This window comes from Rhinopithecus roxellana, chromosome 4, assembly GCF_007565055.1.
Source record: "Rhinopithecus roxellana isolate Shanxi Qingling chromosome 4, ASM756505v1, whole genome shotgun sequence".
Taxonomy (NCBI): Eukaryota; Metazoa; Chordata; class Mammalia; order Primates; family Cercopithecidae; genus Rhinopithecus; species Rhinopithecus roxellana.
Window position 1 is genome coordinate 94,421,470 of NC_044552.1, and position 13,877 is coordinate 94,435,346.

Consider the following 13,877-nt stretch of genomic DNA (forward strand, 5'->3'; position numbering starts at 1 on the left):
ACAAATAAACAAACAAAGAAACTACTTAGGAATATATTTAACCAAGACAGTTAAAGGTCTCTATGAGGAGAACTACAAAACACCGATAAAAGAAATCATAGATGACACAAACAAATAGAAAATCATCCCATGCTCATAGATTTGAAGAATCAATATCATTAAAATGATCATATTGCCTACTCAAAGCAATCTGCAGATTCTACTTAATTCCTATCAAATTCGCAATGCCATTTTTCAAGGAATTAGAATAAACAATCCTAAAATTTATATGGAGTGAAAAGAGAGCCCAAATAGCCAAGGCAATCATAAGCAAAAACAACAAAGCTGGAGGCATCATATTACTTGACTTTGAACTATACTACAATGCTATAGTAAGCAAAACAGCATTGTATGGATAAAAAAAAATAGACACATAGATCAATAGAACAGAACAGAGAACACAGAAATAAAGCCACATACCTACAACTAACTGATTTTTGAGAAAGTCAACAAAAATGTACACAGATGAAATGATACTCTATTCAATAAATGCTGCAGGGAAAATGGGATAGCCATATGCAGAAGGCTATCCCATGGGACCGATACCTCTCACCATATACAAAAATTAACTCAAGGTGGATTAAAACCTAAACATAAACCTGAAACTATAGAAACACTAGAAGATAGTCTAGGAAAAACTCTTCTGGATAATAGTCTAGGCAAGAATTCATGACCAAGTTCTCAAAACCAAATGCAACAAAAACAAAAATAGAAAAATGGGACTTAATTAAACTAAAACGCTTCTGCATAGCAAAAGAAACAATAAACAGAGTAAAGAGAAAACCTGTAGAATGGGAAAAAATATTTGCCAACAATGCATTCAGCAAAGAGCCAATATTGAGAATCTATAAGGAACTCAAATAACAACAACAAAAAACCCTCACAAACAAACCCATTAAAAAGTGGACAAAGGACAAGAGCAGACATTTTTCAAAAGAAGACACACAAGCAGTCAACAAACATGAAAAAATGCCCAATATCCCTAATCATCAGAGAAACACAGCCCAGGCACAGCGGCTTACGCCTGTAATCCCAGCACTTTGAGAGGCCAAGGTGGGTGGATCACTTGAGGTCAGGAGTTTGAGACCAGCCAGGCCAACATGGCGAAACTCTGTCTCTACTGAAAACACAAAAATTAGCTGGGCATGGTGGCAGGTGACTGTAATTCCCAACTTCTTGGGAGGCTGAGGTAGGATTATTGCTTGAACCTGGGAGGTGAAGGGAGGTTGCAGTGAGCTGAGATGGCACCACACCACTGCACTCCAGCCAGGGAGTTCAGCAAGATTCTATCTCAAAAAAAAAAAAAAAAAAAATTAAAACCACAATGAGATACCATTTTACACCAGTCAGAATGTCTATTATTAAAAAGTCTAAACATATCCCATATTGGCCAGGATATCGAGAAAAGGGAACATTGCCCACTGTTGATAGGAATGTAAATTAGTATAACCTTTATAGGAAACAGTATGGAGATTCCACGAAGAACTAAAAATAGAACTGCCATTTGGTCCAGCAATATTACTACTAGGTATATACCCAAAGGGGTATAAATTATTATACCAAAAGGTAATTACACTTACGTGTTTATCATGGCACTATTCACAATAGCAAAGTTATAGAATTAATCTGTGTCCATCAACAGATGACTGGATAAAGAACATATGGTGTATATACACCATGAAATACTACTCAGCCATATAAAAGAATAAAATCACGTCTTTTACAGCAACATGGATGAAACTGGAGGCCATTATTGTAAGTGAAATAACTCAAACTGAAAGTTCAATGCTGAATGTTCTCACGTATACATGGGAGCTAAACAATGGGTACACATGAACATACAGAATGGAATAATAGACATTGGAGACTACAAAACGTGGGAGAGTGGGAGAGTCTTGAGGGCTGAAAAATTACCTATTGGGTACAATGTTCAGTATTTGGGTGATGGGGACGCTAAAAGTCCAGGCTTCAGCATGATGCAATATATGTGTGTAAGAAATCTGCACTTTTACTCACTAGATATATAAAAATAAAAGATTACTTTTTAAAAAAAGTTGAAAAAGAATGGACACACTGAAAAAAAACTTTACCGATCTCGTGGACCTTCAATTTTTAAAGATCATTACACTTGTACTCAACCCAATTTCTTCTACCCAAAATCAGACAGGAAAATGCTTGTGTTAGTTTTCTGTTCACTAACAAACCTGAGGTATAGCCTCTGACTCCTAGGATGTGGCCCTTTAAGCAACCATAACTCACTTCATAGAAGATGCCCATTTATATGTAGTTAATTAAATTATGTTTTTGTGTTTATTATGGGATTTTCTATTTTACCTAGGTTTTTTAGTCATTTTTCCTAAAAATATATATTTCCCATAAAATACTTTATCCAAATATTTCCTCAAATTCTAATGATTGACCGTGACTATGGAAGGCTTTCTTTTCTGTTTCTGTTAACACTTATTCAGTAAATTGTTAATAAGCAATTTGAGAAAAGTGATTAGCCATTCATTTGGATAACTATGATTTTACTTAGGATAATATTTGAAGAGGCAATCATTTTTTCCAGTAGCATGAACAGATCAGTAGCTCAGGCTAGGGACTATTTCCTCTATTTTAGTATTTTGCAAACATGTTATTCTCCTCATTAAGGATTAATAGGCCCCTTTAATATCTTAGAAGAAGTGGGCCACTGTCAGAAACAAATGAGAAGAACCGAATTTTGGTGGTTCATGTTTGTGTGTGTCTGTGTGTGTGTATGTTTATTTGTTTTTCATTTAGTTTCAGAAAGAACAGACAGTATTCTTTATTATTGATTGATGAACATTTTGGTCCAACATAAATCATTGATTCATCCATTAAAAAGTAGTTGTGTTTACCACATAATGCTCTTAAATCTTAAGATATTCTAATATTCATTAAAAACTCTTAAATGAATATTGAATACCATACGGTGTCCGGAGCCATGAGGCCCGGAATTAGCCGACCTCTGTTGCTTGATCTCCGCAAAGCGGAGACAAGAGGGCACATTCCCGGGTTCTTTATTTACAAACCCTTCCCGCGCGCGCCCAAAGCTTTTCCCGCGCGCGCCTACGTTTCTCCCGCGTGTGCCAAAACTGTTCCCGCGTGCGCCAACCTTTCCCGCCCGCGCGCAAACATTTTCCCGCCCAGGAAGATATGCAGCCCAGGGCGCAGGCGCGATCCCGCGCCCGGGAAAAGTACAAACCCACGGCGCATGCGCGATTGTAATTTGAGAAGACCCGGCCCCCCGCGGCCCCCCCCCCCCCCCCCCCCCCCCCCCCGTCACCGCCCTGGCCCAACCTCTTCCCCTGCCAGCCTATATAAGGCATGACCCTACACTCTTTTTTTTTTTTTTTTTTTTTTTTTTATCTAACTTTAAGTTCTAGGGTACATGTGCATAACGTGCAGGTTTGTTACATATGTATACTTGCCATGTTGGTGTTGCTGCACCCATCAACTCGTCGCACCCATCAATCATCATTTATATCTTGTATAACTCCCCAATGCAAGCCCTCCCTCCTCCCCCCTCCCCCCTCCCCATGATAGGCCCAGTGCGTGATGTTCCCCTTCCCGAGTCCAAGTGATCTCATTGTTCAGTTCCCACCTATGAGTGAGAACATGCGGTGTTGGTTTTCTGTTCTTGTGATAGTTTGCTAAGAATGATGGTTTCAGCTGCATCCATGTCCCTACAAAGGACGCAAACCTCCTTTTTTATGGCTGCATAGTATTCTATGGTGTATATGTGCCACATTTTCTTAATCCAGTCTGTCACAGATGGACATTTGGGTTGACTTGATCAGGCTATTTGTCTTGTCTCCATTTCTTGTGTTTTCTTGTCTCCTCCATTCCCACTCCCCCTTCCAGGGCCCGTTCGACTGTCCTGCAGGTCTGGACAATACGGAGCAGAAACTTGTCATTAATAGGCCTTCTATTTGGATACATACAATGAACAATGCCTTATTACAAACTGCTTCTTAAGTCAGACTCAGAAAAAGTAGCACAAAAATCACATTAAAAATGCCAACAAAGATAGTTATTTACAGTGCATTTTAATGCCTTATGTCCCAAGTAAGTGTTTTTTCCTTTCTTTTCTTCTTCCTTTTCTTTCAATAGTATTGTGACCTGAAGTAGCGTATTTCAGTTAAAAGACAAATAATAGTTTTAGTGGGCATTTGCATTTTAAAACTCGTGCTTAAAAAATAAGTTCATTGGAGTTTCTCTCTAACCTAATCCTCAGGGCCAATTCTATGGGATTTTTTTTAAGTAGGTAAAACACTGAGTAAAATAAATAAGCCATTGTCCCCCCGCCCCCCCCCCCCCCCCCCACCGCATTCACCTTTCTCAAAACTTAATGGAAATACAGGTGTTGTGAAAGGGGAAACAAAGAAGGTTAAAATTATAGCCTTTGTGAGGAACAAAGATAAGCTTTGTTGCACTGGTTTAAAAATACAGGACTTCTTTTTGAAGATATAATAATGGCAAAACATTGTAGAAATATTTTCTAACCGCATAACTAGTGAGTATGAAATAAGCTGATATGTGATTTTTTATCTGTTTCCCAGATATAATAATCATTTATTTTATGGTTATCAATATAAAATGAATACCAAGAAACCAGCACTTTTGAGTATCATTACCAAACAAATCATTTAAAAATGTAATGGAATAAACATTTTATTATGTCGATCTATCTCATGTTAAATTGGAAGTCAGAACCTGTTTTTTCTTTGGCAGGAAATAGTTGGAGGTTGATAAAATACGTATTGTAATATATCTTTGCTGCTTGTATTTTCTGCATGTATGGAGTAACACCTACAAAAAACTAATCCAGGCTTTATGTTCTCCATGTAAAATTCCATTTAAAGGGAAGATAAACAATGAAATATAATAGTATATAAATTGTTTTCAGGTCAAATCTCTGATTTCCTTAGGCTCAGAATATTTGTTAATGGCTTCATATGCATGTGTTTTGTACTGTACACCATTTGGACCTTTGGTGATCTCAGGATCAAAGCATTGCCCATGAGAAAATCTGACTACCAACAGTGCATATATTTTAGATGTTTTATATATATATATATATATATATTTAGATGTTATATATATGTATATATATGTATATATATGTGTATAAATATCTTATATAAATATATATGTTCATATACTTTCATGTGCTTCAGCACATTAGTCTTCCAAAAATAGTAAAACAATTTCTAACAACATTCCCCCAATAACAAATGTATTTCAAATATTAAGCAAATTAAAACAATTCATCAGCTGTCATCAATAATGCTGTATCCCTGTGACTCCAGTCCAGCAGCAGTAGTCGGTTTTTCAAAGGTTTTTGAAAATTATTTGAAGGTAAATTGTGCAACTGGAAGATACAAGTTTATCTTCAGATTTGAACCTGGTCCATTTTAAATTTCAAGTTTTTCAGAGAAAAAAGTTAATGAAGTAATTCCTCGCTTTGTGGTGCATATGGGTAGACGAATGTCTAATCCAAGTGTACTCTGGAAAACCAAATACATAAATTTAAGTGAAGGAGAGCCTTTAGGATTAAAGTGTATGTATAAAGACATTTTTCCTTTTCAAAGTTTGCCCTCTAATTAAAGAAATATAATTTGTTTCCTTTTTATTCCTGTTTTAGTTTTCTTTTGTTTTTGTTTCTTTGAAGCTGTTGATTTCCACTTTGGAAACTGGAAAAGAATAAAACTAGTTTTAGTTAAACATGGAAAATTTTTTTTGCAGGTAACTTCTAATATATAGGCATTTCTGTTTATATATCCGTAAGATCAAGGTTTCTTGGTTTCTTTCTTTTACCATATTGATATTATAAGAGTTTTTAAGAAACAATTCTGTCTTTTAGAGAAAGCAGCTTTCTTTTTAGTCATATTTCTAAATTCGTCATGCAAAGAAATGTCAAAAGAAAAATAAAAGTTGCATTAAGAACCTTTTTCTTATTTTTGATAAACTGTTTGAACCATTTGTTTTATATTTTTGTGTAAGACATTCCTTTAGGGTTAAATTAGCTTTGAAAAGGCATATCTAATCATAAAGGCAACCTTCAATTAGGAATTTTATTTGCACTCCTTTGACCTTTATTTTATATTAGTCTGTCCTGTTTCCTTGATTTTGGGCCTCAGCCATTTTACTAGCTCTATGACCATGTGAAAGTTAATAAACACTTCTAAGCTTCAGTTTCCAGTTTCCTCAGCTGTAAAAAAAGAGATAAAATTATGATATCATGCATGTAGGAATATAAACATGATAAATTCCATATGTGTATGTGCAAGTGCCATATATACATATAAATGCATATCATGTGTATATGTGCATATATGTATATATATGCATACATGTAAATGCACATGTGTGTTATATAGTATATGTATATATACACACATAGTATATATATAGTATGTGTGTGTGTGTATATATATACATGTCTCTTATTCATTTAGACCTCATAAGTCAAATGTGGAACCAAATATATTTACTGAAGAAAAGCTGAAAGTTTTATATTACCAATATAAGGTCATATAAGTGTCAATATATAGGCATGCATATAGTATGTATATATGCATATGTGAATATAAGTGTATATCTCTCTCTCTACACAAATAGTGTGTATTTGTGTGCATACATGCTGTCATTATAATTCATTTATTTTTCTCAGTTTTGTCTCCAATCTTTTTATTACTGTGATTAATAAGTGTTTTAATTAAATCATTAATAAAATGCTCCAAATATGTCAGACTAAATGTTTATTTCCCCTTTATTGAGAGAAGGAGCATGACTGCTGGTGCTGAATTGGGGATTTCAGTTTTAAAAGATTTTTCGAGGAATTTGAAGTTGAAGCGACTTGTGATCTGTTTGAACAGAAAAGAAAATCTGGTTCTTTTGTAGAGAAATAAAACCTTCAACTTTGTGTAGATTTTTATTTTTCTTCTTTTTATTTTCCTTTTTTTTTTTTTGCAAATTGAAAGGACAACATGGAAATAAAGAGATGAAAATCAGATTGTTTTGAAATGAGAAGATGGGAAATAGTAAGGATCCTTTTAGATTGTCATTTAAAACTGAATTACATTCTCATTTAAATAGAGAAAGCTTAGAAAGTAGCCTACAGGAATTCCCCCTAAGGCTGGAGCCAAACATTCTTTGCTGATTTAGGCCCTTAATTAGGCATAAACTAATCATGCTGTGAGCTCTAGAGACAAGATGACACATAATTGTTAGTGCTAATTTCTTAATTGTTAGAAAGTGATACTTCAGTACATGCTTCATCCAACAAGAATGATCTGTAGTCTGGCATCTCCTCTCTCCACGTGTCAACAATTTACACTTATATTAAAGAAAGAATACTTAACAATACACTTAATTCTGTTTATAGTGTCCTCAAAACAAATTTGATATTAAAATATAACCCCAGTTTCACTAATGGAAAGATTGATGTGGCTCTTCAGTACTGAAAATGGGAAATTCAGTCAACATGTATAAAACTATTTTTTATATTAAATCACCAGTGCTATATTATCCAATGACAAGTTCAAATGGCATCAGAGGACAAAAATGTCTATTGGATACATCAGCCTTCTAAATTTGTTCTGTACTTACATTGTCTCAAAGACAAAAATTAGAATAATAACTAATTATGATTAGTATTAATTCATATTTATTTTATGCTGTGACTTTAGTTGAGGTCAAGAAATCAAATACATAGTATAGATCTGTATTTCCTTCTTTTGCAAAAGACCTGGATTTCAAGGAGGTGTGGTAGTTATAATAAGCTTACTTGCATTTACTTAAAGAAGTAATAGAAAATGTAGGATTAAAATTTCTTGGAAATGACAGTTGAGAAAAGGAACCCAATAGGGGAACAAAAGAATAAGAATGTCAGTTTTATGTTGCTGTTGTTGTTGGTTAACATACAATTAGGCCTTTCTCATAGGAACCAAGCAAGAAATAGTTCTTTTGCCTCTGGTTCATTTAGAACTCATAAGTGGAGCCAAATATATTTACTGAAGAAAAGCTGAAAGTTTTATACTACCAATATAAGGTCATATATGCTCCAATATATAGGAATGCATTTTCTTCCCTTCTTTATTCGCTCTTCTCCCCTTCTTGTGCCACTGAATGGACTTCAAAGGAAGAAAAGAGGATAGCACGAAGTATATTATTCCAAAATTAAAAAGAAAAAAACAAAATTTAAGACTATGTTATTAGTAAATTTTAGTACATTATGGTTTGCAAATATTAAAATTGTTGCAGTTTTCTTTTCAAAAGTGATTTTAGTGAGTTTTTTCTTATGCTATTAGGATACGTGTGCATACATTTTGTGATATACTAATGTTAGAGTGCACATTGAGAATTATAACAGCATGCGTTTTAAAAGTCCTGAGAAAAATAATTTCAACTCAGCTTTCAGCCCCCAAGAAAGCCTGAGCACAGCTTATGCTCCCAGGACTGGGGATGCAGAGATGATTGCTTCTGTGCTGCCACCAGAGGCCGACGGTATAGTGAGGAGACTCTTCTCCAGGGCAAATAGTGGTGTGGACCCAGCAAGACCTATGGGTGGTGGGGGAGCAATGGATAAAGGAGGGGCACTTGCCTTTGGATGTCTGTCTTTGCTGATAGCATAGCTCTGAATGTCCTCACAATGTGTTCTACCCTCTTCCTAACCTTCTAACAATGAACTGTGTACATGAAAATATGTCAATTTCAATATCTATATTTACTACTATTCTAATAATTTACCACTGATTCATAATTTTTTATTAGAAGACTGTAATTTCATTCTTGACAGAAGTCCAGTGTAAAGATATTTTAACATAACAGTCTTACAGTGTTGACACATATGAGTTCACTCTAATTTGATCCCAATTTATATTTTCAAAAACATAGTATCCTGGCCAGGCTTGGTGGCTCATGCCTACAATCCCAGCACTTTGGGAAGCCGAGGGGCACAGACCACGAGGTCAGGACAGCGAGACCATCCTGGCTAACATGATGGAACCCAGTCTCTACTAAAAATACAAAAAATTAGCCTGATGTGGTGGCATGCGCCTGTAGTCCTAGCTACTCAGGAGGCTGCGGCGGGAGAATCGCTTGAACCCGGGACGCTGAGGTTGCACTGAGCCGAGACTGCACCACTGCACTCTAGCCTGGGCCACAGGCCAAGAATCAGTCAAAAAACAACCAACCAACCAACCATAATATCCTCTCCTATATATTTATTTTTTAAAGGTCAAACACTGTGAATATTCCAGTGATCATGTTTGAGATGACGAGTCTTTCTAAAATGCATAATTAGACATACGTAGGTAGCTCTTATGATTTGATAGGAAAATAATCTGTCCCTAATTTTCATAAGTTCTTGAAAGTATTTATAAGCATTAGTAATATTTATAATGACAAGTGAAATGAAATATGCCAGGTTTTAGCCATACTATTAGATCAACAAATTCTAGCTATCTAATCAAACATATTCCTATCTGATAAAATTAATAAACCAGATAAATTAATAGAATTAAAGTGTAAACACTGTGAAAGCCTAGGTATAAACAACAAAATGTGTTTCTAGAAGAGTAGCTAAAGTAAAACTTAGATGTCATTAAGTAAAATACACTTACAGTTTTAAATAGCACGATGTGTCACATACTAATACCCTATAGAACTTGAACCTTCATTATGAATAATATTTATAATAAACATAGAAATGATATCACAAGATTTTTCTCTCCAAAATAGTTGAATGTGGTGTGTGTGCATGTGCGTGTGTATGCCTACTATAAGTTATAACAAGTTCATTCAGGTTTTATAAATAAAGCAATAATGTGCATAATAATGATTTGCAAATATGTATTAATTGTGTATTTATGCAAAACTCTTTACTAAGTTTTCATTTATTGGAGTCACTTTCAGCACCACATAATTAACTCTACTAACCAACTAATTCAACTAAAATGAGATCTGGAAAAATCATCCTTGCGTAGCTTTAGAATCTGATTTTTGAAACTACAGTAAATATAAATCCTATTTACATTATTTTACAAATCACAGCACTGTTCAATTGCATTATTAACCTTTATGTATTTGATTTTAAATCTATTTGATTTTACATTTAAAATCTATTACTCCATTAATTGTTGACTGGCTTCAAAATTAGCCAAACAAAACCCAGCTATTATTTTACCTTAAGGACCCCGGAGTTGCACTGGCTAGTAGAGCAAATTATAATAACTACAAGCTTTCTAGAGAAGCCATTTTAATTCAATTTGTTTATACTTAACAAACATTCCTTGAACAGACCAGGGCCTGCAAGCTGCTGAAAGAATAAAGATGGGTCTGTTTTAATCCTTATCTGTAAACATGTCTGAAACAGTACTGTCAAAAGGAAAGTATGATGCTGGAGGACTGTTAAAAAGTGTAGCAGTTTTCTGCCTCTGAAAGAGAAGACTGGGTTTTAACTTTGAGATAAAGCCCTTTCTGCAAGATAAAATTGTCAAGCCCTTTTTTCATTTAGGTGTAAAACAAACATCTACTCATTTTTCCTAAGGTTCTTCCCCAGTGCAGATGGTGAGAAATAAATTATATGTTCAATTTCATGGGGAGGATTGGGTGCTTCTGAAGTTTAGAATAATTTTCCTTTCTTACATTTGTCATTAGAGCCCTCAAAGCCTGAAGATGACTAATTATTCTTAGTATATACTTTGAACTTTTTGTCATCAGTTGCCACAATGATCGGAAGCTAAAACCAATCATATCAGTGATGGTCAAACTTCGTTTTATCTCATCACTTACAGAAGCTGAAGAAAAGACAATTGTCTTGGTTTGGGTTCCCTTTGAAAAAGATCTTGAGAAAAAGTTTTGAATACAAGTACATAGTTTATTTGGGAAACCAAGCCAAGTCTGAGAAATACCAGAAGGAGATAAAGACACAGGGCATGGAAGGGAAAAAAACAAGAGGGTGCATATTGGAGCCAGTTACCAAAGAGGGCAACTGGAGCTCAATCCTGTTGGCAAAATCTGGGAAACACTAAAGAAGGGACCTTAGAGGTACTCTAGGAAAGAGAAGCTGAGATGTTTATCCTTAACATTGAGTCCCTTATTTGTTGAGAGCAGATTTAGGGAATATTAATTCTTGGCACTTCTGGTATGCCCTCTGTAGGAGTCAGATATGAAGAACAAGAAAAAAAGCCTTCAGACCAAGAGGATCACAGTATACACAGCAAGCAGCCTTAGATATATATGTATATGAAAGAAAACAGGAAGACTAAAGAGACCAAGAATTGAACGCTGAGTAGGAAAGATTTTTTTTTTTTTTTTTTTTTTTTTTTTTTTGCTGCCAAGCAGGCACCTCCAACTAACACGGAGTTTAGGAAGCCTCTTGAAGTGAGGAAATGGGACAGAAGACATGTTGTAGGACTTAAACCCAAAAGACTTTCTAGAGAAGATGTTGCCATTCAATTTGATTACATGTAAACATTTCTTGAAGAGACCAGGGCCTGCAACATGCTAGAAGAGTAAAGATGGGTTCGTTTTAATCCTTATCTGTAAACATGCTTGAAACAGTAGTGTCAAAAGGACCCATATCAGGAAAGGAAAATCTCTGAATGTTTCTGAGGAGCTGACAGTTATCTGAGCGTGTTTGTTATCGAAGCTCTGAATTAGCCGGAGATGATCTGCTGTGTATGTGCTGTGCTTCATTTGAGATTATAGTGTCCAGGGGCTTCTCTTTTGTACGTAAGGCACCCATCTGAGGATTCTGGAATTTGCTGTCTCTGCTTTGTGTGTGCCATGCTGGTGTCAGGATTATGTTTCCAGTTAGGTTGGCCCAAGTATCAGCAGACTGGGTGGCCCACACAGGGTTTATCAGGTCAGTGCCAAGAGACAAAATAATACCAGTTTTGAGAATTATTATATTAATTTTGGTCAGCATCTGGGGAATCAGACATATTCTCATTGATAGGAAAAAAATGAATAAGTATTTGCTCTACAGTTAACTAACAGGGCTTAACAATTTTGTTTATCTTGCAGAAATAAGGGTATGGCAATTGGACTTGAAGGAAAATGGTGTCTCTACAATTAATCATCATGGGATTTGGAAGGCCCAAGGAGAAAACTAGGTGAGTTTTCCTTAGTCCTAATTATATGAGTTCTAGAAATTAAATGTTGTAGTGATAATGAAAGGTCTGTCCATGTTGTACAACTACAAGATGTAACAGAGGTAACTACTCATACATAGAGACAGATTTACCAAGGTTGGGCCTAAAAGTATATGATTTTTTGGCCTAGAAACTTGGCCAAGAAAGATTAAAATTGTTGTGAGAATAATAATGAGAAGGAAGATGACGGTACCAGTAAATGTCTAATAGATATATCTATACTCGTATTAATAAGAAAATTTAAAAGATACACTTTTTTTCTCTTGTATTTATAATAATTCTAATTATATAGATTAGGAAATGACAATTCCTAAAATCTAGAGATAAAAATTTAATCCAAGGTTGTCAGATACAAAATCTGAGACTATGCAATATATTACACTGACATACCAGATTGACTCAGAAATCACAACAGCTGCATTTATAATATGCTACCAGTTTAATTAGCTTTGTACTACTAATAGTTTCTGAATTAGGAGAACCAGTGGGGCCAATGAGACCCTTTGCTTGTCAGCAAACATTCCCGGGTCAGACACCCATGTGTCCTGATTAAAACCACAATTTGTGTAAAATACTTTCATTCAGAGAGAGGGGGCCTCGAAAGACCTTACTTAATTGAATGTTTAGTCAATTAAATGTCCTTCTGATCTATGCAGTCAAAACATTTAATGGTAGGAAGGAAAGTCATTTCTCATTTCTAAAACTAGAGAGTATGTTTTTAATGTGAAAGATTATTTAATTTTGCTGTATTAAAACAAATGAGGACCAGTGGTTTTATAATATCAACATATTTGTTTACATTGTAAAGGGCTATTTATAATAAAAGCAATTTTATATTACATGTTAGTTTTTGTTTCTGTTTTCAGAAAAAAAAATGTAAACTAAAAGAAAAAACAAACACAATTGTATTTCAAATAAATCTTAATCAAACTGAAAGAAAGAAAAAATCTAATCCAAGTGGTTTGTGAATACATTTCAATCTTTAGGAGCATGTTTTTGGGGAAAACAGCAAAATCTTTTTTGTTATGTGGGCAAAGCGATTCTGAAACTAGGGTGTATTATAGGACTAAGCAAATGAGTAAATGTATTGATATTATTGAGAGTCAGAGTTCTCACTATGAAAGAAGTGGCATTTAAATAAGGAATGGGGAAGGAAAAAAAGAATTCTGTGAGGACAAAACGGATTAAAGGTATTGGTGTGGGCTCATGATTTCTAATATGTGTGCATGTGTGTCTATATGCATATATATGTGTATATATGACATGTATACACATGTACTACAATTTTTTTTTTTCCTCGAATCCACGTTTCTTTCATAGAGACTTAATGCCAAGCATTTAATGCAGTCTGCAAACTTATTCCTTGGAACAGTCTGGTTCTAGCATTTTCTTAAAATTTCTTTATATATATATATTCTTTTAAAGCCAACATCGTGTAAATTAAAATCAGTCTTTGTTTCCTTATTTCTTATTTTGAGTCTAGGAAATGTGTTTAAATGGAGACAGGGCAAACACTGATATATGTTGCATGAGGTGCAGATGTGTGGTCCATTTAACACAGTGGTTCTTAGCCGGGCTATTTTGCCCCTAGGGAACATATAATCATGTTTGGAGACATTTTTCATTGTCACAGCTAGGAGTGGTGGTGGTGTT